This window comes from Hippopotamus amphibius, chromosome 6 (genome assembly GCF_030028045.1).
Source record: "Hippopotamus amphibius kiboko isolate mHipAmp2 chromosome 6, mHipAmp2.hap2, whole genome shotgun sequence".
NCBI lineage: Eukaryota > Metazoa > Chordata > Mammalia > Artiodactyla > Hippopotamidae > Hippopotamus > Hippopotamus amphibius.
In genome coordinates this window covers 4,841,645-4,847,118 of record NC_080191.1, presented here as the reverse complement: position 1 = coordinate 4,847,118, position 5,474 = coordinate 4,841,645, and the positions used below count along the sequence as shown (strand labels likewise).

Sequence of the window (5,474 nt, the reverse complement as noted above, 5' to 3'; positions counted from 1 at the left end):
TGTTTTCTCCGGCAGACACGTACTCACACGGGTCCTGATTTAGCGAATGCCTCGTTCTGTCACTGGGAGGTTTTGAATTACCCACCTACCAAGACATTTGCTGAAGTTCAAGGGCTCTAAATCCTGATTCAGGATGCTTCTCAGCAGTAACGTCACGCACGCTTTCTTTGTGTGTTATCCAACTCTGAAGTGTGTGTGGTGCTTTGGAACTGTGTCAGGCTGCAATAATGAGAAACGAAGAAATATTATTCCGGCCTTGAAAAGGGGGGCTTGTATAAACCATGAAGGTGTGGAAATGTGAATCTGCAGTCTCTTACTTTCACTCTCCTTTCCCCCCTTCGACTGTAAACACCCCTCCTTCTGATCCAAGGGCCACCTTTCCATAATCTAGAAGATCCTGCGATTGCAGTGTAATCCCAGGGCCTTTTTGTGCCCTGGGAATTCGGCTGCCTCAGTCAACCAGACGTGAGGTAGTACAGATAACGGGTTGGCTTGTTATGTGTATAAAGAGAGATTCATTTGTGTGGTGCTAGCTGCTCAGAATCAGTCAGTGGAAGTTTCCGTCAGCAAACAGACCTAACCCACCAAAACTCTGCACGATTCCAGTTGCCGCATCTGCAGCAGGCTCCAGGAATCAGCGAGCAGCATTGCTAATGGTTTTACCTCTTCCCCCTAAATTTCTGGCATGGCCGGGACGTATCCCCTTCTCTTGGAGTTTCCTGCCCTGTTTGGGTGGCAGGTGGTGTGTGTACATTTTAGTGAATGAGAAGCTCCAGTGGGCACCGTGTAAGTCACTGATAATTTCTGATTCACTTGCTGATTAGGTAGTATATGAAACACTGCTTAATCCCCTGCAAAGATAAATAAGTTCAGGCTTGCAAAATGCTCACAGCCCACTGAGGCTCATCAAAAGATAGTTGATGCTAGGGTAATAATTACAGTCAGGGAGAGATATGTTCAAACTGCTACGGGAACCGAGAAAAGTCAGCTACTGACTTCGTTGTGGGGAAAGCTTTGAAAAATGATGACCTGGATTTTACCATAAAAGTCAAGTCACAATGTTGGTAAGTTTCAGTAGAGGAAGAAGACAGGGCCTCAGTATGGCTTTTGTGGGTCCTAGAGACCACTGTCTGTGGTTCCTTCTTCCACAGAAAGAATATACTAAGAAGTGTATTTTACAGCTCTGTCTGTAATCTCCTCTATGTTAATCTTTTTTATTAACATGTTTTATTTGACCTAAGAATTCCCGTTTTTCTGGTTCTAAAAGAGATCAAGACATTTCATGGGCTCCTAACAGTCTCAAGCCCTTGGCATTGTGCCTGCGTTGCCTGGGAGAAGATGAAGGCAGGAAGAAGAGAAAGAGGAGAACAAGGCTGCAGGGAGAGGACCGGAGAGAGAGCTAGAAAAGGGAAGGCGCCTGTGAGAAGAGTAGACATCAGGAAGGAAGTCATGAAACAAGTTCACCAAAAAATGGGATAAAAACATGAAACTGGGAGAAAACAAAATAGCAAAGTGAGATAAGCCAGAGAACAGTCTTGCAGAGCAGCATCTGTAAAACTCTCTCAGAAGCTCTTTCCTTGAGTGCCGCTCGTGAACTTGGGCAGGGGAGGTTTGGTCCTTCCCGAGATGCTGGGTCGTGATGCTTCCGAGCAGCTCCAAGTGGGGGAGGGGCAGGTGGGGGGGCGGGATGAGGCCACTGCGAGACAGGTAGGTCTGAGTTGCTTGGAAACCCTGGGGGAGCTTGCCAGGTGAGGACAAGTATCAAGTAACCAGGGGGGTTATTTTGTGCATAAAGAGCAATAATCTACTTTTCTTTCTACAAATGGAGTCCTCATTCAAGGATTAGAAAATGATGGAACCCCGTGAAAAAACAGTACATGAAGACCAGGCAGGCCCAGGCAGGCGGAGGGGGCGGTGCGGGGGCAGCGTGGGGCGGCCGGTCTCCCCTCCCCTCCCCTCCCCTCCCCACCCCTCCCCTCCCTCTCCCCTCCCCTCCCCTCCCCACCCCTCCCCTCCCTCTCCCCTCCCCTCCCCACCTCTCCCCTCCCTCTCCCCTCCCCTTCCCTCCCCTCCCTCTCCCTCCTCTCCCCCACTCCTCCCCCTCCCCTCCCCTCCTCTCCCCCTCTGGTCCCTCCCCACCCCCTCCCCACCTCGTCCCCCTCCCCCCCTCTCCCCCCTCTTCCCCTCTGGTCCTGCCCGCCCCCGCCCCGCTCCCCACGCTGTTTTCCTGGTTAAGAAGGTGGCCCCCGTAGCAGCGCAGGCCCGGAAACTTCTGAGAGACCTTGCACTCAGGACCCCGCTCCTGGAGGCCAGGTCCCAGGGGGTTCAATTAACCCCAAGAAGATGGATGAACCTGCAGGAACCCCAGAGCAAGAAACTGATGTCTAACAAGAGAGTGAAAGTTCGAAGATTCTTGGTCGCAGACACTGCCAATGAAGCTGTTGGGGCTGCTAAGAGACTAAATGCAAAAGAAATTGTTTTAAAAGCCCTGATCTTAGCTGGAGGAAGAGGAAAAGGTGTCTTCAGTGGCAGTTTGAAAGGAGGCATTCATTTAGCAAAAGACCCTACAGTTGTAGGACAGCTGGCTAAACAGATGATTGGGCATAATCTAGCAACAAAGCAAACTCCAAAAGAAGGTGTGAAGGTTAACAAGTTGGTGGTTGCTAAAGCCTTGGACATTCCCAGGGAAACCTACTTGGCCATTCTGATGGACCGGTCTTGCCATGGCCCCATGCTGGTGGGCAGCCCTCAGGGGCGTGTTGACATTGAAGAGGGGGCAGCTTCAAATCCAGAACTTATTTTTAAGGAGTAAATTGACATTATTGAAGGGGTAAAGGACAGCCAAGCTCAGCGGATGGCGGAAAATCTAGGCTTCCTCGGGCCTTTGAAAAACCAGGCTGCAGATCAAATGAAGAAGCTGTATAATCTCTTCCTGAAAACTGATGCTACTCAAGTGGAAGTGAATCCCTTTGGTGAAACTCCAGAAGGACAAGTTGTCTGTTTTGATGCCAAGATAAACTTTGAAGACAACGCAGAATTCCGACAAAAGGACATATTTGCTATGGGCGCCAGATCAGAGAATAAGCCCGTTGAAAATGAAGCTGCCAGGTATGATCTAAAATACATAGGACTGGATGGGGACATTGCCTGCTTTGTGAACGGTGCTGGACTCGCCATGGCTACCTGTGACATCATTTTCCTGAATGGTGGAAAGCCAGCCAACCTCTTGTATCTTGGTGGTGGTGTAAATGAGTCTCAAGTATATCAAGCATTCAAGATACTCACAGCTGATCCTCAGGTTGAAGCCATCCTAGTCAGTATTTTTGGCGGAATCGTCAACTGTGCCATCCTTGCCAATGGGATCACCAAAGCCTGCCAGGAGCTGGAAATCAGGTGCGCCTGGTGGTCCGGCTTGAAGGAACCAATGCCCATGAGGCCTAGAACATTCTCAGTAACAGCGGACTCCCCATTACTTCAGCTGTCGGCCTGGAGGGTGCAGCCAAGAAAGCTGTGGCCAGGGTGGCTAAGAAGTAGTGCCTTTGTCCTGATTCCTCGGAAAAAGAAGTGCATTTACCCGTGAAAAGGAATGGTTTTCTCATCACTGTGAAGAAAATGGTTATCCTACTGGGAAAAAAACTGGGGGAAGCGAAGAGCAAGAATCACTGTATAAAAAACTTCAGTCTGTATTTTCTCGAATATCTAGAGAGCCTAATTAATTTGGTTTCCCTTGCTGTCTTTATTAAATGAATGCCCTGTGTTCTCATACTTTTCTGTCGTGGTGAGCCAGCTTGGTAGGCACTGTTTTGCCAGCTTTGGGGAGCAGTCTATGTGGCCAGCCAGTGTGCATATATACAGCATTTGAGATCAAGCCCTGGTTCATTAACAGCAATTTTGGTGAACTCTTTGTTCTGTGTAATAAAAAAAAAAGTAATTAAAAAAAAAACCAAAAAAACACAACACAGGCTGTATATGTGTGTATATAAAAGTCAGACAAGATTACATTTAATAGATTTACCATCAAAAAGGTGCAGCTAAGACTTTCAAACAAATAGCTGTTATAAACTGCAACAGTTCCTACAATTTCTAATTCCAACCTATTTAGAAAATCCATGAATATTAGAAAATATATTTTACAATGGAAGATCTGCAGATCTGCAGTTAATACCCAAAATCTGTATCCTACCATTTGCCTTAGTATTGAATATACTGTTTACCTCACATTAAAAATAATTCCAGAAGCCTTATTTGTGACTTTGCAGTAGATGTTTTTCTTTTAATATCAAAACTGAAGAATGCTGTTGGACTTCCTAGGTGGCACAGTGGGTAAGAATCTGCCTGCCAATGCAAGGGACAGGGGTTTCATCCCTGCCCCAGGAAGATACCACATGCCACCGAGCATATAAGTCTGTGAGCCACAACTATTGAGCCCATGTGCTGCAACCACTGAAGCCCATGCGCCTAGAGCCTGTGCTCTGTAACAAGAGAGGCCACCGCAGTGAGAAGCCCACGCACCACAATGAAGAGTAGCCCCTACCTGACACAAATAGGGAAAGCCTGTGTGCAACAACGAAGACCCAACACAGCCAATAAAATAAATAAATAAATTTATATTTAAAAGAGAAAAAAACTGAAGAATGCTGATTCTTATGGGAATCTCTGACTCAGTCATTTCAAGATGAGACAACACTGAAAAGCAAATTATCCTGTGAGTGTCACTGTCTTTTCTGCCCTCCCATTTCCCCCAGAATCTATCATCTGGGAAAATGTAATTGAGAGAATGTGGCTTTTTTGAATAATGTCCATTTTTGTGGTGGGAAAGAATGTGAATTAGGTTTTTGTTTAAATTTTGGTAAATTTTCATCTGTACACAAATTCAAATAAAATCCTCTGTTTTGTAAAAACAAACAAACAAACAAATAAACCCAGTACATTAAGATGGATCATGTATGCCTTTACCTTTATCTTCACCTCACTAGGTTTTCACATTTTGGACTTCATGACGTATTTTGTTGTTGCTTCTATTGCTTGGCTTAAAAAGCTTTGCCTACTTATAACAGACTTTCATATACTTACTTATTTTAATATTCCAGTAGTTCTTTGAGGAAGACATCACCAATTACTATTCTTTTTTTTTTTTTAAATTGTCAATGCTTTTTTTTACATTGGAGTATAGCTAGTTTACAATGTGGTGTTAGTTTCAAGTGTACAGCAAAGTGATTCAGTTATACATATGTATATGCATATTCTCTTTGCAGATTCTTTTCCATTATAGGTTATTACAAGATACTGACTACAGTTCCCTGTACTATTCAGTAGGTTCTTGTTGTTTACCTATTTTGTATATAGTAGTGTGTATATGTTAATCCCAAACCCCTCCCTCCGCTGACATCCCCTTTGGTATCCATAAGTTTGTTTTCTAAAGACATCACCATTCTTATTTTTTAAATTAGGAGCCAGTCTCAGAGTTTGTGACT

General features: G+C 45.3%; 1 pseudogene; it reads left to right on the top strand.

The window, feature by feature from the left end:
- Window positions 1-2,332: 2,332 nt before the first annotated feature.
- On the top strand, window positions 2,333-3,534 carry LOC130855845 (succinate--CoA ligase [GDP-forming] subunit beta, mitochondrial-like; annotated as a pseudogene).
- The last annotated feature ends 1,940 nt before the right edge of the window (window positions 3,535-5,474 follow it).